The following is a 22,287-nucleotide window of genomic DNA, read 5'->3' as shown; positions in this document are numbered from 1 at the left end:
CGCTTGTCCGGGAGATGCGCTGCTGGCCTCGAAACGGTGCGCTTGGTGCGAACTTGGAGGAGTACAGCAGGGAGGAGATGGGGTGCGGGCAGATTCCTTTCCTTTTCCTTTCCTTTTCCTTCTCCTTTTCCTTTCCATTTCCTTTCCTTTTATTTTTCCCTTTCCTTTTTTTCCCCGTCCCCTTTTCCTTTTCCCTTCCCCTCCGCATTTGAGAGGCCGATCCGTGTTTTTATATAAACACGGTTATTCCATCCTTGCTGTATGCCTTTCCATGTTTGTCTGTTACACTCAAAAGGCAGCTCTGAATAGCCCGTGGTTATGGGTGTTGTTTCCTAAATACAGGCAGTGATTGGCACCGGTCCATGCAGTAGCATTGTCCCCAGCACACCGAGCTGCCAATGCTGCTCAGCATCTCGGTGGCTTTGTCCAATTCTCATTCCCGTGGGTCAGCCTTGGTGTCAGCATTCAGGTTTTCGGCTGCAGCTGTGCAGGGAGCTCCATGGGTATCTGCTCCCATAAAGCCACTACAGGACCAGCCCATCAGCTGGTCCATTTGTTCCCTGTTATCCCTGATAAGCTGCACCATGAGTCTATGATACGATGTGGTATCTTCCGTGCCATATAGCCAAGCCTCCAGGTTGGATAATAGGAAAGAGTTCTTCTCCAAGAGAGTGGTAATGCATTGGAATGGGCTGCCCAGGGAGGTGGTGCAGTCACTGTCCCTGGAGGTGTTCAGTAACCGTGTGGATGTGGCACTGAGGGAGGGACGTGGCCAGTGGGCATGGTGTGGTGGGTCTATGGTTGAACTTGATGATCTTCAAGATCTTTTCCAGCATTATTCTGTGGTTCTGTTCCTGCTGCATGCCAACACACCCAAAGGTCCCCACAAAAATACACCTGTAAATGTGAAGAGGGCTCCTGTGGTGCAGAAAGGGAGAGAGGGAGGCTGTGAGGTGTTAAAGCAGTGGTGATAAGGGGAAAGGGCTGGGTGTGTGCAGGCACACAGTGAAGGTTCTTGTACTGGTAGCAATGCAAAGGGAGAGGGAGTGGGTGAAATGGGCTGGGAGGGAGGTGAGAATAGGAGGAATGCACACAATCAAGGAAGTGCTGTTATGCTCCCGATTCTTCCTCTCTGCCTTTAGGCAGGAACTACTCGTACATCTTAGAACGTTCATCCTGTTTCAAGACTGAAACTGGAAACAGTGACACGACTGCAGTCCCTACCAACTAAAACAGAAGATGAGGAAATCAACTGTATTATCTTCAAGTTGAAATAAAAAGTTGCGCTCTCTCTCAACCCACCGTGGTTGCTGGTGGCACAAAGTGTGCAGCCTCATCAGGGTCCCTGCAGCATCAGAGTGCTGGGTATTGAGGTTGCATTCCCCAGCCTCCTGGGGAGCATCTCGGAAGCTGCCAGCAGAGCAGGGTTAATCCATGACCTTCCCCACCCTTCTTCTCACCCTGTACCTCCAGAAGCCTGCTTTGTTTGAAGAGAAATCTGGGGCTGGAATGAAAAACAACTGGTATTTGTTTTCTTCTGGTTGTTAGAACAAAATAGTGTTTTCTTCTCTTGGGACTGGGTAGGCTGTGTTTGTGACCCTGTGTGGCGGCTCTTTCCAGAGGTCCTGGAGAGCTGGTAGAGGAGGGGGTGATTCTCAGAGCAATTAATGCTTTTTTTTTTCCTCTTGTTTTTGCATTGCTTTCCTTTGTGCGTCCCAGGTGGGAGTACTATGTAAGTCACAGCTGGGAACCAACCAAGAGCTGCCATCTCTGGTGACCTGATGCAACAGCCCCACCAGTTATTGCTAATAAAATACAAAGGCTGTTTACTAAATAATCTTTCCAGGTAAAATGCTATAAAGCTCCTTCCATGGAGGGCAGAAAGCTGTAGATCTGTTGGGCTTGGATGGGAGCTATGGGAGATCTCTTCTTGTCTCCCGTGTCTGTAATTTAACTTTCTGCTTGCCTCTGAAAAAGCATTGTGGAACTGCCTATGCAGGGATGGGTATGTGTGTGCTCTCTGCTCTCCCTAACTTCACGTTGCTCTCCCTCAAGAGGTCAGTGTGAAGTGAGAGAAGCGAATCTGCAATGGCTGCAGACAATGGAGTTAAGTGGTGTTTCAGAGCTGTGACCCTGACTGTCCTCCTCTTATGTATGTGGAACTCTGCTATGCATTGAGTTAAGCACATGAATCGTGGAATCAAAGAATCAAAGCACTAAGGTCAAAAAAGACCACTGAGATCACCCATTCCAACCCCAACCCATCCCCACCATGCCCACTAACCATGTCCCTCAGTGCCACATCCACATGGTTCTTCAAATGTGACTGCATCAAGGTATCCCTAAATATAAGGATATGGAAGAAAGCTGTACCAGCAGGGCTGTTGTCTTCTGGGCAGGATAGTTCTGCTGTTGTAAAGTGGGAGGCGTGCTTGTTTCTTTTATTTTTCTTTCTTTTTTTTTCTTTGGTTAATTGAGCATATTTGGCTGGCCTGCTGCTCAGTATGTATTTATAGGAATCTTAAATAAACATGTTTTCAGCTGAGGGAGGAAAACCAAGTAGGCTGATGTGAGCAGAAGATGGGCACAACTCTCCTCCCATGGGATGTGGCTTCTTGTCATCCAACACAAGTTGGAGCAGGCAGGACGCTGCATCCCTGCCAAGGAACCTGGGCACTGGCAGTTTGCACTGGCTGCCTCGCGGCAGGCTCTGAGCACAGGTGCTTTTCCCATCTTTGCTGGTTGCCACACAGCGAGCTTCACCCCACCAGTGAGTGCTGGAGGCAAGGATCTTCTTTTTAGAACCATAGAATCATTTGGGATGGAAAGGACCCTTAAAGGCCGTCTGGTCCAACTCCCCTGCTATGAACAGGGTTGCCCACAGCTTGCTCAGAGCCTCGCCAGCCCGACTTTGAATGTCCCCAGGCACAGGGCATCCACCAAGGACTGGATGGATGAATGAAGAGTAGGGAAGGGAGGAAGCAACTCAGAAGCACAGGGTAGTGGGTCTGGAGTCTGAGTCCTGCACTCTGCTGCAGTGCTGTTGGCTTGGCAACACTGTCAGGGCAGTGGGCAAGGGCAGGGAAAGGTCTTGGGAGAAAACTACCCTCGATGTGGGTAAGTGGGCTGGAGGGCTTGTACAGAAACCCTCTTTGCTTTAAAACTTTGTGTCGGCATTGTAAAAGTGAATCCCTGAACAAGCTTACAGACAAGGTCAGTCTCTAAGCTCTGCCGTCTGTTTTTTTTTCTGCTGTGAAGGCTGTACTATCCTGGGAGCCCCTAAGTCACTTGCACTGATTTCCTTTATTGCAGGTGAGTGACGCTGAGCCAGGTTAGAGCAGGGTGTGTGGGATTAGATGAAATTGCTGGGAGGTGCTGCTTGTAGAAGCAAAAGAGTAAGGGGCCCTGCTTTAACTTGCGCCTCCTGGCTGCTCCAACCCACCCCTGCTCCTCTGCATTTCCGTGTTGTGTGTAAGCAACACTGGATGTATGTTATCTTCCCACCTGGGTTTGTGACAGTCCCATTTCTTGGGACTTGGGCTTCTGCTTTAATTCAGCAGCACGTAGTTCCAGTGTCTGAAGTGGGAAATAGGAGGGACTCAGGAGAATCCAGGGAGATGTGCTTGTAAAATTCATTTATGACAAAACTTCCCCTCCCCAGTACATGTGCTTTTAATGTCCTTTTCCAGCCATAGAAAACTGTCTCCAGGTTATTATGGAGCAGCATGAGCTACTTAAAACCTGTCTTGAGTCCTTACAGGTGCATGTCTGTGTGTTAGGAGGCAGCTGGTGAAACACTGAAGTTGCTCAGTGTAATTCATCCACTTCTATAACCTCATTGCACGTATGCAGAAGGCTGTTCACACTCAGATACGCAGCTTTGTTCACGTGCACGCTGTCTGGCTTTTGAAATTGCTCACACTCACACTTACTTGCCTGTGCATGCTCAGTATCGCTCTTTTGCATAGCTAATTGCACCAAAGGCTGCTGAGTGCCCACAATGAGAGGTTCAAGCATGTGATGCTCCACGGGTGGCCGAACCTTTGCTGTTTCCCTGTAGTGGGAAAGTCAAGCTAGATACCTGCACCTCTGTTCTGTGCTGGTGAGACCTCACTAGAGTACTGCATCCAGATGTGGAGTCATCAGTGTAGGAGAGATGTGGGCCTGTTGGAGCATATCCAGAGGAGGGCCACAAAAATGATCCCAGGGATGGAACACCTCCCCTACCAGTACAGGCTGAGAGCTGGGACTGTTCATTTTGTACCTCTGAGGACAGAATGAGACACTGGCTTGCAGTGACCTGAGCCAACATCATTCCTCGAGGCCCACCATGGTTTGGGAGAAGGCCGGCACGGCAGGCAGGGCAGGTTTTTGACTTGGAGGCAATCAGTTCCTTCCCATGCATGTACAGAAAGCGGCTTGTGAATCTGGCTTTTTCCATTTCTTGACACAAAGTCAGGTCAGGATCTGACTCGTATGTAACCTCTTTCTGGAGCGGCGCCCAACTCCTGGCTCCCTGTGTGCTGCATGAGAGCTGTGAGTGTTTGCTCTCTTGGAACCTGGCCCACCATCTGCAAGTGATTTGGGGACTTTCTGGGGCCAGGCAAAGACTGCGTATTATTATTAGAAAGAACCTCTTGCACCACCCCTCTGACTACATACGTTACCTGTGACAGGTTTGCGTAGAGGTGTGCCAGCACAATGCGTACTCCCTCACCACACCTTCCTGTCCTGTTGAATCAGGCTGTGTGGATTACTCACATACCAGGGAGCTGTGCCTTCCTCTGCGTATGCTGCACACCATGCACTTGGCAGAGCAACCCTATTGTCTTCTGGAGATGCATCTCCAGAAGAATGCGGGTGGCTCGCATTGAGCTGTCAGCACAAAGTCTCTGTCTTGTGCCTCTCACCTGCAGGTTCAGGCAGATGTGGAGGCAGAGTGGCACTGGGAGAGGTGACTGACATCTTTCATCTCCTGGTATGGAATTACCAGTGTCTGCAATACTGTGAAAAGCAGGATGTCTTCCTGGAGGTTCTATTGTAGGTCACGGCAGTAGGGATTGTGGGATGATAGAGTTCTTCCTCCTGTGTTTACAGTGATTGCCTTAAGAATGGATGGAGCTCGTGTACTTGATGTTTTGATGTTTCCCTGCGCTGTTTTTTCTTGCTGTGCACTGATATTCCTTTTTTCAGACACTTCCCAACTTCCCAATTCAACTGCTTTTTCCTTTCTTCCTTTCTTCCTTTCTTCCTTTCTTTCTTTCTTGCTTTCTTTTTTCAAGCCTGCAGTAGTAGTTGAGAAGGGCTTTCCAGAAAAGGAAATAAGCTGTCTTATTTAATGTGGCAGGAGATCTAAGAAAGACACCTATAATGCCTTGGGTGGGAACAGGTGTGAACTTGGTCCTTAGGTACTTCTATTTCTTATGATCTGAGACATTCGTAATCCATGTGTTTAATCAGCCAAGCCAAAATACACCTCCAGCTTTGGGTCTTTGCAGACTGAGCTCATCTCTTGTTCAGACTCCAAACTCATTTCTGAATGATTTCTGGAAGCTTCAAAGAAGAAGAAGAAAAGAAGAAAAAAAAAACAAAACAACAAAACAACCCAATACATAGCATCCAAAGCAGAAGAACAAAAGAAATCTGGTCTGCTTCTACTGGCTTTGGCCAGGTTTTGACTAGAGCTCCTCTGCATCTCTACCCAAGAAACCCCCCCGTGCCATTTCAGCACGAGGCTTTGGGATTTCTAGGCTAGAGAGAGCCCTCTGCCCTTGGTGGTGTTAAGGTCATGTAGGGGACCATTGCTGTTAAGTCAATCAGCCCTCTCCAAAGACGTCACAAGAATCCATGTTGGCATAAGAAATTATTTACATTAGGTACAGTGAGCAACCAGATTCAGTTAGTCGCTGAGGTGTGGGTCACTTCAGACAATACCAAGATTGCCAGGTGTACCTGTGAGTCTCTGTGAAGCATCAGTGCTACTCTCACAAGTTCACTAATCCTGGTTTTATTTCATCATACTTGGTTATTTTGGTGTTGTTGTGACTGTCCTGTTTGAGGTGTATTTATTTTGAAGAAAAAGGAGTGAATGTGGCTTCTTCTCCCCTTTCTTTTTAGAATCTAGAGAAGCTGTCGTCTGTTACTCTGTATTGTACATTTATATGGCAAAAGTGTTGCATCTTGTGCTATTCTTGCTTCTCTGTGTCACTGTTTTCCATAGCAGATGCAAACTGTGTCTCAGGCCTTTGCATCATACATGGGTTGGTTTAGTGCTGCCTGGTTTCCATCTCATCTACAAGTCCCCAGTGACTTTGATTTCAGACAGACTAAATATTCCTGGGTTTTGTTTCCAATCGAGCAAAATATGAGCAGTTGACAGCCAGCGCAACTCGGTAATGTAAAAATGCTAAATGCAGACCATAGATTTAACTACAAGGTTTTCCATAACAGGCAACTTGTGTATTTTTAACTTTCTTTTCCACTAACCCACTGGATTGTAGCTATCAGGAACTAGAAGGGTTATATGGAAGCCCGTTTTCCACTGAAATTTTGTCAATTCATGCATGTTAAATAGCAGTTCACTGTCATGTAGTGTTTGATCTCATTTACCAGTAAAAGCATTTGATCTGTATCATCACCTGTTAGGCTGCAGAATTGCTTGGTAGAGCTCTGTTGGTAGGAGAATAATCTACATCCACAATATGTGTATTTTTTCCTGCCATTTTAAATAAATACGCTCCTGCCTTGCTTCAAGGGGCCACTTATTTCCATGTCATTAGTGTGGGCTGTTTGACTTGGCCCGTGTATGTGGTGCTGGCAGCTCCAGCAGCTTCCTCAGCGCTGCTGTTTGTTTGAGCCTAGTTAAGCTGTCTCCAGCCCTTCTCGTAAATGCTTCACTTCCTAAATTAGTTTTATTTACATTATTTAATGTTGCTATCTGTAAAATTACGGTACTCATGGCTGGTTGTTATTTACCCCATTTAGGCCATAGAACAAAACTTACTGGAGGCTGAGAATATCCTTCCCAGACAGCCACGTACTAATAGGCTCCCTGACCTGCTGCAGCAACTCACTGCCAGCATCAGTGCTGGCTGCTGCAGCCTGTGGCTTGCTGTAAGCAGGCCAGCTGAGAGGTTTTAATTTGTTTTCAATCAAGACAGACTACCATATAATGTGATGCTGTACCTCTGTTGCCTGTGCTAGCAAGTGCCTGCGATCACTATATCTCTCTTAGGCTTTCAGTCAGTCTGCAAAGTGGGCTTGTACTGCAAAAGCAACCAGTGTGTTGGCTGTGGGTTGCAGGATTAGTGCTTATTCTCAGAATATTGAGTATTATTCATTTAGTTTCCATTTATTTTAGTTGAAACTCCAGCCCTATGCCTATAGGATGATTTAGCTCAGCAGGCCTGCTTGGAGCCAAGCACTGGACTCAGTAACCCTTATATCCCCCTTCTAACTTGGGATATTTTATGAGTAGGCCAATTTTCAAGCATTTATAATCTTTCCTTTCAATTTTTCTTTTTCTTTTCAGCCAAGCAGATCCAACTTTTACAGAGCCTTGGGTGATTCCTCTCTAGTATTGTCCCTTTAGAGTAAATATCCCTATGGATTTAAGTTCATCAGATCGCCAAACACAGCCCTAATGGCAGTTTGTGGAAAAAGCTTTTTCCCAGTTCACCTGTTTTCCAGACCACTCTGCGAGCACCTCAAGCATCAGAAATTCTCTGGTATTGGCCACAATTCTCCTTTCCCTTCACAGACAAAACACTCTTTATTAAGTTGTTTAATTCTTCAGGGCCTACACAAGCACACGGGCTGGGGCGATTTGCTCTGTTGCCTCTTTCTGTGCTGCCATGGCTCCCCGGGCTGTTGACTCCCAGGTCAGTTCTCAGTCCTGTTCTTTCACATCCACTTCCTTGGGGAAGGAAGAGCTTTTTCAGCGTGCAAGGTGAAGGACATTTGCATTGCTCTGTACTAAGCTATGCTGGGAAGTTCTTTATCCTCTGATAGACATATTCTATTTCTGTCTGTTGTTTTGGTCTCCTGCCTCTTCAGGGAATGAGCTGTGCTTTGTGACACCAGGGTTTGACAGGCTGTAACCTTGGTAGTGGGTGTTCTCTTCCCCCCGCAGTTAATAGCTGCAGCCTTTCATGTGTATTTACTTGTCTGTCAGTTACCTGCTCCAGCAGTGGAGCTGAGATGGCCATCACGCAACCTGAATTTCATTTAATTTTGCTGCTCATGGCTTTCCAACCACTTTTCTCTGTTGCTGGCATGATGCTGCTCACCTGTGCTGCTGTGCACTACCTTCTTTATGTAATTGCTTTAATTAGGTATCATGCACAGAGACACTGGGGAGGGGAAAGAAATGTTTCAGTGTCTTGCAGCTCATGTAGAAGTAGAGGAAGAAAGAAATCTGAAAGATGAATAAAGTGGGAAAGAAGCAGCAGTATTTGGGAGTGCAAGCAAAGGGGATTATTTGAGAAAGAGGAAGCCAGAAATAGGGCATAGTGAGGGGAGTGTTGAAGCAGAGTGGTCACACTTACAGTATGTGGTTACCTGCTTCATCCTCACAAATGCTCATAACTCTGTAAATATGTGTAACATATGGGATCCTGGGATTTTTAGCCCTCTGGGCAGCAGGCAAGCTCCAGCAGCAGGTCTCTGGGCAGCTCTGTCCCCCCACCCGCCATGGGTTTATATTTAGCTGGCAGCATGCGGGCCGTTTGAAGACAGAATCTCCAGCCCTCACCTCGGTGCTGCCCAGCTTCCCGCAGCTCTCCAGCTGCCTGGGTGGAGAGCTAGAGGCTAAAATTAGCAGGGAGCTTTGCTCTTGCCAAATGCCGTGTCTGACCCAGCCAGGCCTGGCAAGGGAGAGATGAGTGCAGCCCTGAATCACTCGGTACAGAGCAGCAGTCCTGCTGCTGTCCTGGTGCCAGGCCTGGTGCCTCAGGGTGCCACTGTGCTAGGGGTTGGAGCTGCTGGGAGGAAATCCTTATTCCCAGAGCTCTGCTTCCTTCTCTGCCTCTCTTTGAATATGTAGACAGGCTGGGAGGCCAGCTTCTGCTCCTGGATGACTCTCTGCTCAAGGAGAGGTTTTCTGGGCAGATGTGGGGTTTGGCTGCTGGAATAAAACTATTTCAGTGATCCCACCCTGCCAGAACAAGCTGCTGAGGAATTTGCTGCCCTCAGTAGCACCCACCATAAATGAGCACTTGTCTTCTTGTGGCTGCTAAGAGGGCTGTGGGTCTGGTGGTTACAGGCCCAGTTTGGGGGAATGGGGTGCTGCTGACTAGCTGAAGCTCCAGGACAGGGCCCTTCAGTGGCCTGTAACTCCGTGATGCCAATGACAACAGTTACTTATCCTTTTGAAACATTTTATCTCTGTGAAGGCAGAGATTGGGCTCCCACTGACTCCAGTGCAAGGGGAAAGCACATTCATGGAATGACAGAATCCGTAAGGTTGGAAAGACCACTGAGATCATCTAGTCCAACCATCAGTCCATCACCATCCTGACCACTAAATCACATCACCCAGTGCAACACCTACCCTTTTCTTGAAAACCTCCTGTTCCAATGCCTCATTTCTCTTCCTGAGAAGAACTTTTTCCTAGTATCCAGCTTGAACCTCCCCTGGAGCAACTTAAAGCCATCCCCTCTCCTAATGCTGTTTTCTGGGAGAAGAGGCCAATCCACACCTCACTTACAACCTCCTTTCAGGCAGTTGTAGAGACTGCATTTGCTTCACTACTGACCATTAAGCTGAACCCAGCCAGTCCTTCTGGTACAGTATCTGCTGGCTTGGATGTCCCAGGCATGCCTCACTTCAAAGGTTCTCACCTTTGACATTTCTCATTCACTGCCCTTACTTAAATTGCACAGCCCTGGAGCAAAGAAATGGGTGGAAAGATGCTGCAGAGATGGGAACCTGATCCCTAAGTGTATGTGGTGGAGCAAAGTGAACATCCCAGACAGCCAAAATAAAACCCAAAATACGCATAATCAAGGTTTGTATTCAGATCATTTTTTTCAGCAATGGGTTGGGTGCCAGGATGCAAGTGCTGGAGCAGAGCAATCCCAGGTTTCAAGGTGGACACGTGGAATTTGCTTGATGTGCCCTGAGAAGGTCCTGTCTGCAAGGAGCTCTGTTTCCAGAACACCTCAGTGGCAAAGAGCTCAAGGAATGCTGGCAGGCACTGCTCATGGAGAAAGCTAGGCCAACAGCAGCAGGAAGTAAAAATCTATGACGGCATGTTCGTGGTCTGTCTGGTGACTTTTTTCTGTTGAAAGGCAAATTAAACTCCCCTTTTACTCCCTTTCCGGCAAATGAGCAGATAGAATGGCTGCACTTCGTGTGTCAACCAGTGTAAGAGGCCATGCTTTTTACACTATTGTCTCAAAGTTTGCTGAAGACAAGTCCAGGCAAGCCTTAGCCAAGGTTCCAGAAATCACTTTGTCCGAGACACACAGAAGGACGAGCCCAGGCAAGCCTCAGCCAAGGTTCTAGAAATCCCTTTGTTTGAGGGTGACAGATGGACAAGTCCAGAAGTTATGAAAGGGAGATAAGATGCAGATGAATGACCCTAAAGTGGTCTTTTTGTGTGGGCTTATCTCAAGGAAGATGGCCATCTCCGAGGTACTCACGTGACTCTGAACGAAGCTTCCAGGAATGTCTGGTAGGATGGAAAGAAGCAGGATAAAAAGAGCATGGACAAACCATGAAGTAAAAAGTCAAAAAGAACCTTGCCTCACTCCTAAATTGGAGCGAGACAACCAGCTAATGTGTGAAGTGGCCTCTCCCTGCATTGGTTGCAGGGAAGAGAAGAGCCCTAGGGGCTGCAGGGATGTGGCGCTGTGTCCCTGCACCTGTATCAGCCTCAGGTGTAGGTGCCTGCCTCCTGTGACCACCATGGTATGTGTCGCATTACAGTGAAGCAAGGGAAGCAAAACTGTCCTGTGGGTCCCTAGCTTCCCTTTTTCCTTGTCAGGGATGGAATGGAAGGCACTGAGGTATTTTTATCATGGGTAAGAAAGGTGAAACATAAGGGCTTAGGCAGCAGCAAAATGAATTACACATTTGGTCAAGTCCAGCTCAGGCAGATGTTTTTGCTGGTAAGGATTTGCCCCAAGCCCAACAAAATGAAGTATCAGATAGAGACTTAGCTTGGAAGCTGGGGAAAGAAAGCTGTATCTTCCTCTTCCCCTTCTCACACCAATCTGGTGAATCCTCTGATATACAACTGCTTCCTCATTTTCACACCTTGCTCTTGCAGGCAGTGTGTGCAGTGGTGTTTTTGTCCTGGGTTGCACAAGTTTGTACTGTGAGTGCATTTGTACAGTTGGAGGTGCATAGGCTACAATTCTCCTTTCACACTTCTTGGATTTTACTTGCTGTGTTTGTTGTGGGTGCTTGGGACTTGTCACCTCCCTGTATGGCCAAAGTAAAAATGCTTTGCTTTGCATTCTTTGGTAATTTTTGTTCTTTTATATACATGTGTTAGTACTGTCTGGATCTGTAGCTTTGTAAAGAAATGTCTGTAACTACACTCTCCAGATGAGCACACTCACATTCGAAAGGCATCTCCACGTGCAGCACTGCCCACACACAGTGGGTTCTGCTGTACTCCAGGTACTACCAAGTCAGTCCAAACTGAAATTAATGCCTAACCTAACTTTGGATTGTGCCATGCTCGAAAGGCACCTGGGCCCCTCCTGTTTGCTGAGCACACCTAACCAAACCTGTTTGCTCTGGGTTAAGAAGTAGAACTTCCTGGCAGAAGAACTGCAGCTTCTGCACTTCACTTTGGCCTCTTCTCTGTGTCTCAGAAATTGGATGCCAGACAGTTGGATTAGTGCTACGATAATTTTACATGCTCTTGGTTGACCCAGGGTGGCCTGCATGGAGCTGCTCTGTAATGAACCCCTGGTTGCAACTCTTCCCTCTGAGCCTGAAGTGGCCATGGATAAATGGGTAGTTTAGGCGAGGGTTTTAGTAGTGAGCTGCTAAACTCCCTTTAAGCTTCCTGTGGTACCTCATGCATTGCTTTGTAGGCCAGAGGCAAGTGTTCCATGCTAGCTTTTCTACATGTCTGTTCTGCATAATGGGCTCATCAGCTGCAGTGGTTTCCTTTGTATAGAGCCAAGGTGTGAGGCTCTTAATTTACACTCTACCTTGATGTTTTTACACCAGGGTTGATATTAAAGTTCATCTTAAGATTTATGAGATCACAGGTGTTGATGCCTTGTTAAAGCACAGAATGATGAAGGCTGTGTTTGGCCCCTGTAGGCAATGGGAGGAGCAAAAGATTCCAGTTACCGTCAATGAGCTTACCCTCTAGTGTTGGTCCCTTGTCAGCAATGGGTTCCTCTTGATTTTCCTGTCACCCAGGGATCCGTATGTCCCTCCTCCAGCCAAGGGACTCCATGTATTCCTTCCATCCACAGCTGCATGCTCCCCTGTGCTCTCAGGGTGTGCAGATGTACCTCCAAGTGCTCACACCCTGCATGGATACCTGTCTACCTCAGCATGCATGTGCCTGCCAGTTGCTGACCTCACCTAGCATTGCTCTTGCAGTGTTCCCCTTCATGTTTGCATGACCCTGACAGCCTTTCTGTCTGCTACCAAGCTCCCCCCTGCACAACATGCTCTGTGTTACATTTTTTTCCCTTGCTTTCTGAAGGTTTCAGAGCAATGGTTGTGAAGGTGGTAGGTTAGATCTCACATAAATAAGACATGCCGTGATCACGGTTCTTGCAATTTTCCTTTCTAGGGTTGCAACTGTGTGTTTCCACTTCAAGTTCTGACCCCATCCTGTGCTGACTGCTCACTGGGTTGGTCCGTACAGCACAGCAGGGAATGTCAGCATCTCCAGCGCTGCACTGCCTGTGTACCCTGATCCTGAGCAGCCATCTTTGCTTTTTGCACCTGCCTGCCTCCTCCTTCTGTGCACAGGCCATCCTCTTGTCCTTCCCTTCCCCAATTGTGCACAACACAGCCCGATGATGTAGCTGCACACATGCCTGTTTCAGTTGCAGTGAGCTCTATGGGCTGTAGCAGCGGAGCTGTGAGAGGCAGCATCTTTCTCCCAAAGGAGAGCATAGTGGACACAGGCGATGTATTGGCAGTATAGAGATTCACTGCTGATTTCTGTGTGCCTCCCACACTCTGTGCAGCTTGTACAGCTTTCACGCAGCTTTTCTTCCTCTGGGCCTTTGGCAGTTCTTGCTCTTTCCATCTTAGGGCTTTCTGCATTGAACTATCATCCCGGCTCCTAATAAGAAAGCAGCTGAGCCAGTAACACGTACACCTCTTCAGATTTAGGGCTATAACCAGAGACACATGTATATTTAGAGCTTGTAATTTATCAGGGAGTGTACGCATATTTGCTTTAGCATCCTGTTCCTCAGTTGCTTAACAAACGCTTTAATCTCCTTTTGCTTAATCAGAATTACACGATCTTCCTATTCCTCTCCTTGGGTGTTTCTGTAATTTTCCAGTGCTGGCAGGTACACAAGTACCTGAAGGTGCTGGGCACCTTCCTAGAGGAAACACAAAGAAGCCATTATGCAGAGATGTTATAGCTAAGGGTTGTCACTTGTAACTGACCAAGGTGAAAAAAATATATATATTTTAACAAGGCTAAAATTCTGAGAAATCTTTCTTGAACTTTGAGAATCATGTGTTCCTACAGCCAAAGTACCAGGCATTACTACTGGTTGTCAGTCACTTCTTAGTGCTTCACAGGGCAGGGCAGCACGCAAACCGCCTGCAGGGATCTGAAGATTTCTGCCTTGTAACACATCCTCCACATTTTTCTGTAAAAAAATCACAACTGGATTGTGTCCTTCTATCTCACTGCTGCACACGAGAGGGCCAGGTTGGCCTTTTCCACATCTGAGGGAAGAGGGTCTCCTTGAGAGCCCACGTGCTCCATAGTGTTCGCCAGATTTTCTATCCTAGCACGGCCCTTCGTTGCCACACTCAACAGATCTCCATCAGAAAGGCTTTGACCTAAGTGTATATATGGGGAATCAATCATTTTGTGTTGCCTCTGCTCACTGGGAAAGGATGCTCTGGTTTCCAAGAGTGGATGCCAGGGGTCAAGCTTCTGCCTTGTCCCAGTTCTAGCATATAAGCCTACTCTGCCTCGAATGCATAATGTCAGTCCTTTCCTGCCACTCTAGTGTGGTACCCCAGAGAAGTGCCAGATGAAGCTGATAGGTTAAGGCCAAAGGAACTGATAATTAAGTGGGTGACGCTGTCTAAGGACAGGTAGCTGTGAGATGTGGAGGTGGGAGAACCCAGGCAGTTGCAGGATGAGGGGCTGCTGTGTCTCTGGAGAGCTGCCTAGGCTTTTATCCAGTCCCTAATCTGATTCTGCCACTGTTCCCACCCAACTCATCCTGAATGGAGCTGGCTTCCAGGCCAGCTCAACAGGAGTTGAGCTACTCCTGTCAAAAGTAGCAAAAGTGGGCAACACTACAATGTAGGATGCTTTCTTTTGGCCATACACAAATAATGGCTTTCAACTGCCTGCTCACTCCAAGAGCAGGTGCTGAGTCTATCAGGTGGTCTGGGCTGACTTGTTTTGGAAGCAGCTCCTAGAAATCAGCCTTGCAGCCATGTACCCGGCCTGAGCAAATCATTTCCTGTGCCACAATGCTACTAGTCAAAGGTCTGCAGGGACTCAGGCAACAATTCAAAGCACTTTGCTTGGGAGACTACCAGTGAGAAACTGGTAGTCAAGAAGAACTTATAAGAACTGTCTGGTGCAGACAGTCTAAATTGGTTAGTGCTAAAATAGCAGAAAGTGTGATTACAGCTGGAGGAGGAACCAGCAAAAATGATGATCTATGTGCATTTCCAGGCACCTATGTATATCCTTCAGCAAAACAGCATGAGCCAAATAGTTTTCTCTTGGGGAATGGTAGTAAAACTCTTGTTGAGCTCAACTGGATCAAGATGGAACTTAATATGGCTGATTCTTCCATGCCTTGTGTGAAGGGAGAAGGGCTGGTAAAGCAAAGTGGAGCTCTTAGCTTCCCTTGGCATACACTTGGCTGCTGCTAGCATACTCTGAGAAACACTAGATCAGATTGCCTGGGGTCCCATCCAACCTGGCCTTGAACATCTCCAGGAATGCGGTGTCCACAGCCTCTCTGGGCAACCTGTGCCAGCACCTTACAGATTTCTCAAGCAAAAAACTTCCCTCGCCCCTCCTTTAGTTTCAAACCATTCCCCCTTGTCCTATCACTATCTACCCTTGTAAAAAGTTGATTTTCCTCATGTTTATAAGCTCTATTTAAACACTGGAAGGCTGCAATGTCTCTCCCCAGCCCATCTCCTTCAGCCTGTCTTCATAGGAGAGGTGCTTCAGCCCTTTGCTTATAACTGTGGCCCTCCTTTAGACTCTCTCAAAAGCTCCACATCTTTCACATGTTGGAGACTCCAGACTTGTCTCCTGGAAGGACTGTGTCTCCTTGTTCCCTGGTAACACAGGGAAGCCTGTGTTCAATGGCTTACACCCAGAGCATACGCTAGGATTGGGTATACAGATAAGCATCCAAGGCAGCAATCACAGAAGCAGTCAGGCTTAGTAGGTAATGGAAAAGACTAGGACAGGGACAGCTGGGTTTGGACTGTCAGAGACAGCAGGTCAACTCCATCCCCAAGGTGGATGAACTAATCCCTGGCACCCTTTTGTGATAGGAAGCTGATGAGGGAACTGTCTGCAAGTATGTTTGTACAAGTGTATTTCCTATACGAGTGGCCAAATGCCATTGGTTGCTTCCAAGAACCTCATGTAGTTTCCAAACATTTAGCAGGCCCTTCCCTCAGCCAGACACAAGGACATGGCAGCAGCTGAGCAGCCCACACTGTTGTTAAGCCAGGCTAAAAAGTCATGATTTCCCCTGAGTTTATACCAGCTGCAGACATGGCTCTTAGCATTAGACAGGTCAGTCTTGTCCCTAAGCATTCATTCAGGAAGAAAGTGTAGGATACTGTGGCAGAGATCTGGCTGCATCAAACTCCCTGCTTGGCCTGGTTGGACCTGCTGAGCTTTGGGCACCTGGGTTCGAAATCATAGAATCATAGAGTGGCTTAGGTTGGAATGGACCTTAAAGATCATCTAGTTCCAACCCCCCTGCCATGGGTAGGCTTGCCCACTGCTAGATCAGGCTGTCCAGGAAGGCCAGGACCTGACACTTGCGTTTTGACCAGAGCTGCTCCCACAACTGCTTGCTGCTCAGTGCACTGAGGAAGAGCACTGAGAAGATCTGAATGTTACAACAAGGCCTAAAATCTACTCTCAAAACTCAGGAGAATTGCTACAAATTGACCATGGCATTTCTGAAGTTACAATCAGGCCGCGAGGCAATAATCAATGTCATTCTCATTCTGGATAAACGGATCCCTCTGTGTTACCAAAGTTGTCTGGGGAGGCAGTCGTAACAGTAGACAGCATTTTCTTGGATTTGAAAAAAATATGTGTAAATCTCTCAAAAATTGTATTGTAGGGGGAACATAGGAGCAGATGAGCGGCCCCAGAATTGTTCACTATACTGCACGGTAAAAGCTGGCTGAGCAACAAGGCTGCCTGCCTCATTTGCTGCAGCTGGTGGAAGCATCAGTCAGTGAGGGCCCAGGGCTGGATCTAAGCCCACTGAAGCCAGCTAAAGGGCTCCCATTGAGCTGAAGTCAACATGAGCCAGAGCAGATTTATTTGATGAATGAAAGAGAGCTGGCAAAGGAGCAGCTGAGCCAAACACATCTCCGTGGTGTGTAGTGCACCGAGCTCAGTGTGCCTCAGCATGTAGAGCACCGTGAAGTCTGAGAAGGTCCGAAGGGGAGGGATAGTAAAAGTGGCTGAGTCAGAAAAGGTTTATATGTGACAGGAGACTATAAGGTTTTTAAATTCTTTTTGCCATGAAGAGTTAAAGCTGGTCCCACAGCAGAATTCAAAGTGGCTCCAGAAGTGAAATCAGCCTCTTGGTTTCCTTCTGCTCCTTAGCATGAGGGCGTTGCTCCCTTAAATTAAAAGGCATTATGTATAAAATAACACCTATTGTGTACGTGCAGGATAATTTCAGTATTGTTAACTGAGTGCTGCAGGAGCCTATGATGCAAATGGCGCGGCTGGACTTTTTTTTTAAGGGTTGGATAATTTTATGACTAATAACAACACTTGCAATTACACATGGTAAGAAAAGAGTAATCTGAATCTGTGCTGCAGGGCATAAGCTGGCTGTTTGAATAGGTCATGTGGATGTGTGTTTTTTTTTCTCTTCCGTAAAGTAATACAGCTAAAGGTACTTTTGAAGGTTGTTTTCCTTCTGCCTTTTAAACATTAGAGGTTGGCCACCAGTCAAAGTGAGATTATCTGATGGGATGAACCAGTGGACTGATCTGATCTGCTAATTACTAAATTCCTATGCAGGGCTTTTATTTCATGCACAGGGAGGTACTGTGCAGGCGCTGTGCCTTTTCAGACAGGACTAACACAGAGTTAAAGAACCAGCTCTGGTCTTTAATTGAAACCAGCAAAGTTCAGTAAGTTTGGAGGACATCTGTGTGCTGAGTAGCCCTAGGCGGGCCTCTGTGGTTTTTCTTCTATGCACAGTAACTGTAGTTCTGGCAGAAGCTCTTTGAGTTGAGTGAAGAAATGGCAATAAATAACCTAAGATATTTATTTCACTTACTGTGTGTGTTCGTGGAACTTCCAGGAGCAGATCAAACTCTCCTCAAATGTATTTGATGTTGTTTAGCAACAGTTCATTACATGGGCATTGCTTTTTTTTCCCCTTCTGGTTTGGCTAAGGGTAGCCCTTTGATGATCCATCCCTGTTGCCAGTTCTCATAAGAAGTGAATTAAAAATTGGCCCTCTCTGAGTAAACAAAAGCATAGGTTGAAAATATGGTGGGGTTTATTCCTCCAGGGTGGTTCAGTCGCCCAGAAAACTGGGAGTAAGCTACTCTAATTGAGTGGTAAAGAGAATCTCTTTGATGTAACTCTCTGTGGCAATTTGTTTTTGCTCTGTTCCTTCTGTCCTGTAGATGTACAACCCCGTACAAATTGTAGGCAGCTGTATACACAAATATGCAGCTAGGCAGCTTCGACCATTGGTCAAGACCTCTTTTGTTTTTTTTTTAAGGAGTTAAAAATAAACTGGCTTTTTTGTTTCACCTTGCAATTTGCAGCCCTATCTGTTGAAATCTTCCTTTTGATCTGAAAACTAGAACAAGCAACTTGAAGAGAGAAAATATGGTATACTGAGATGCTGTCCTCTATTGCCTCTTTGTCTCTAATTGCATTTTGTTTTCTTAAGGGATCTGATTAAATCCTGCACCTCTGGTTGCTGAGCAAATATGCTCAGCTGCAGCTCCTCTCTTGCTCACAGTGTTGAAGCTGTCAGGGTTTCAACAGCAATTTAATCTTCATTCTCAGGTTCACAAGTACTGGCATCTCTCCATGTCCTGCTCCCACCAGTCTGTTTGAGTTCAGTGCAACCCCTTGTCTTACCAGGAAGGGAGAAGGACTTTGTGGTATCCAGCATGACCTTATGCTGTAAGGAAGTTAGTGCTAAAAGTTTTCCCTTGCACTTGTAGCAGGCCAGTATGCAGCGAGGCTGCTTGATGTCCATCACACCCAGCCCTGGCCGTGGCTCTGTGATTCTGCAGGAAGGGTTTCACCGGTGCTTTTCTCCATCTGAGGTGCTGGCAGGAAACAGGGGCAGCTGAGGGGAGCAGCATCTTCTCTCACTCACCATCCTGCTCAGATGGCAGCCTGTCCTGCACTGGGTCCCATGGCTCAACGTAGCAGTGCTGGCCCAGGCAGACACTTGCTTATTGCCTTGGTAGCAAGCAGATCACTTACCATCAGAGAAGAAGAGATGAAAGGAAATGGGGGTACAAGCTATCTTTTATTAATGTTGTCGGCTTGCATATCTTTCCAGCATTGTAAGACTGGGACGGGGCTAAAGGCAATTGATGAAAGAGAAGACAGAACCCTTGGGGAAACATGAGAGGACTAGGAGGAGGAGTCCCAGGGGTATCACTGGGAGCATTTGAATGCTACTTCAAAACTATCAGAGGCTGGAAGTAACTAAGAGTGCAAGGGAATGGGAAGGGAGAAAAAGTCAGATAAAAAACCTGAGGAGGCCAGCTGAGAAGGGGAAAGGAGAAGATAGTCAGCTTGTTATTACAGAGTTGGTAGAATAAAAGCACATTTTCCTTCTGCGATCTCCTTCCTGTTCACTAATAATTTTAGTACAGTGTTTTGCTCAGATGCTTTTCCTGTCATTTGAGGTGTTGCTGTATGACAGCTTACTTCCACAGAGTCCCTACTGCACTAATATAAGCAGACTCCATTGTTATGAAGAAGACGTGCGAGAGTTTCTAGGCTTAGGTATGGGACTCAAATTTAGAAGCATCCTAACCATTTCTGTAAAGTTCAGTGGAAAATGATGCATGCTCTATGTATTTATTGTAACTGTTCTTTAACAGTCTGTAACAGGGATAAAGATACTGGTTAAACTCTTCTTTCACATGAAATGGACCAAAATAGATAAATGCAAGAAGGGCATCCTTCCACAAGGGTCTCTTACAGCAGCTGAGTGCTTTGGCAAGTATATTTTTCCAAGGATCTGGAGCATGGTGTGCATCTCTTTTGGTTTTGTGACAATCATGTTGCTGAGATCCACAGTAGCAATAAAGAAATGAACCTGACAGGAGTGATTGATTTTATATTAGTTTGCCAGTTTACATGCTAGCATATTGCATCACCATGGGGAGGTTTTGGATGCAAGGATTGGTAGATGGATTAGCTCCCAGACAACAGGCTGCTTAGAATCTAATTGCATCATTTTTGCATCAATCATCCAAGTAGAACAGTATGTCTAACAGTAGCAATTGTGTGTATTGCAAAATAGAATAGACAAAGTCTTAATATCCTGTAGCAAACAGGATTTACGTTCTGCTCCAAGTTTCCTAAATCCTATGAAATGCTGATGCGCTAACCTCAATGTTATTCTGTGGTTGCTTTACTTAAATGAAAAATCAGTATCTCATGAATATAGCAATAAACATAAGTAATAAACTTAGCTTACAAGACCTTTCATTATTCCTTGTATCATTTGATCTATTCTCTTTTGTCCCTCTGTTCTCATTTTTCAGTATCACAAAGCCTCTCCATCACAGATTTGAAACTTGCAATGGATTGGTGGATTTCCCATGGGGGGGGTGGAGTATCTGAGAGCACAGAAAGGAGAGGAAGGTTCACAGAGATCTTGGAAACTCTAAAGTAGTTAATTATATTGCCATTTTAGGACAGGCTTTAAAAAAAGCACATGTGTGGCTTGGCTCAAGTCCCAGCAGTTTCCATTGGGGTTTCTGCTTTAAAGGTATTTACAGACAGAATTTTCAAAAGCATTTAAGTTGTAAACTTTTGGAGTTTGGAGTTATTGAGTTAAGATGACTTGCTGGTTTAAAATTCCTTTTGCAATTTTAAACAGGTGCTTTTTGCCTCATGTGGTGAACAGGTCAGAGCTAACTTGGAACTGGGCAAAGAGCAGGATCACAGCCTTAAATTGCTGGTGAGCAGACTGCCATGTGCAGGGACCTGCCTCAGAGATTCCCATGGGAGACATCCCAGGGCATCCAGGAAAACTGCTTGGTTGTTCATAGATCTCCTCTTGCAAGATCAAAAAGAGTCAATCCCAACATGCAGGAAGTCAAGCAATGGTGGTAGAAGGCCTACGTGAGTGGACAGGATACTCCTGAATAAGCTCAAACATAAAGAGAAAATATACAGGAGGTTACAGCAGGGTCTGGTCAGCTAGGAAAAAATCTAGAGATGCTTTCTCACTGTGTAGGGATGGATCCGGGAAAGCCAAAAGCCATCTCCTGGAGGGAGACGTGAAAGGAAACAAGAAGAACTTCTACAGGTACATCAGCAGCAAAAGTAAGACAAGGGAAAACGTGAGTCTTGTAAAACTGGCCTTGAGGAATGTCATGCCCATGGGTCCAGAGGGACCTACCTGATAGAAGAAGCTAAGGAATAAGGAGACAGACTGTTCTTACCGGCATCTAGGTGAAGGAAAAAAGGTGATGGTTACAAACCATCCCTCTAGAAGTCTCCTACTAAGGGTGGTCAGGCACTGAAGCAGGTTGCTCAAAGTAGTTTTGGAGTCTCTGTACTTGAAGGTATTCAAAACCTGACTGGACATGGCCCTTAGTAACATGTTGACACTGCTCTGAGCAGAGTATTGGTCTAGATGTCTTCCAAATGAGCCTTCCACCCTCAGAAGCTCTGTGTTCTTGTAATAGCATAGAAGAGTCAGGAATGAACTGCCCTGGGCTATTTGTGGAGACTGGAAAGTCAAAGGCACATGCAGTCCTCATCACCATCCCTGGAGACAGCATTAGGAACTTTTCCCATAAAACAATACTTAACATATAAATCAAACTTCAGTGTTTCAAGGTGCGACAGCTGAGGTCTGATGCTCTCCCAGCAATGCATAACCTGGAGCTTTGTGAGTTAGTGTGGTCAGAGGCACAAAGGACAAATGATTAACGACCAGTCCTTTTGCTAAGTGCAGTAAAGAGGCCAGCTGCTTTCACTCATCTTCGGTTTTGGCAGAACACATTAGAAATGGGGATTTTGATATATGCAGTTAAGTTGTATAAGGTGGTACATTCATACCATCCTGGAACGGGATCAGCCAGAGTCAGAGGAGCTCAGTAGGAATCACACCAAGAGCCTGTGGAAAAGGTCAGTAAAGCTTAATGAAGAGACTGAGGACAGAGTTTGGATTAAACTCAGGTCAGGATGTAAATAACCAACGTCAGACCATATTTACATTGGATATTCATTCTGGAACTAATGCAGGAATTACTGGGTGTATTTCCTGCACTAAGTTGCATAAGAGGCAGAATGGACAGTCATTACAGCTTCATTTGTCCTTAGGTTCATGAGGCATTTGCTGGACTAGTGCTGGGCAGCAGAAACCCCTCTTCCTTGCCTTTTGGAAATTTCCAGCGCATCTGAAAGAAAGCAGTAATTTTGCACTCAGTCCTTGCAAGCCACCTTAAGAGTTGGCAGGGCAGTTTTATTACTCTGGTAGAAGCTGTAGCCTGGTTAAACATTCCACTGAAATAGGATAGCTCTGTAACGAGGGCAGCTCGCTCCGAGGTGCCTAACCCAGCCATCCCCTCTGGGTATCGGAACAGCCCTAGAAGACCTAAGGAATGCTTGGGGTGCCTTATGGGGAGCAGGCCCCCCGGTAGCA

The 22,287-nt window shown here is 46.4% G+C and overlaps 1 protein-coding gene across 3 annotated transcripts in view; it reads left to right on the top strand.

Annotated features, from left to right (window-relative positions):
- B4GALNT3 (beta-1,4-N-acetyl-galactosaminyltransferase 3) overlaps window positions 1-22,287 on the top strand; it is a 54,591-nt gene that overhangs the window by 624 nt on the left and 31,680 nt on the right. The gene's annotated exons all lie outside the window — the stretch shown is intronic.

This window comes from Coturnix japonica, chromosome 1 (assembly GCF_054131305.1).
Source record: "Coturnix japonica strain WE chromosome 1, WE-NBRP24, whole genome shotgun sequence".
In the NCBI taxonomy this organism is placed as follows: Eukaryota; Metazoa; Chordata; class Aves; order Galliformes; family Phasianidae; genus Coturnix; species Coturnix japonica.
Note: the sequence above shows the minus strand (reverse complement) of the source record. Positions and strands in the feature narration are given on the sequence as shown.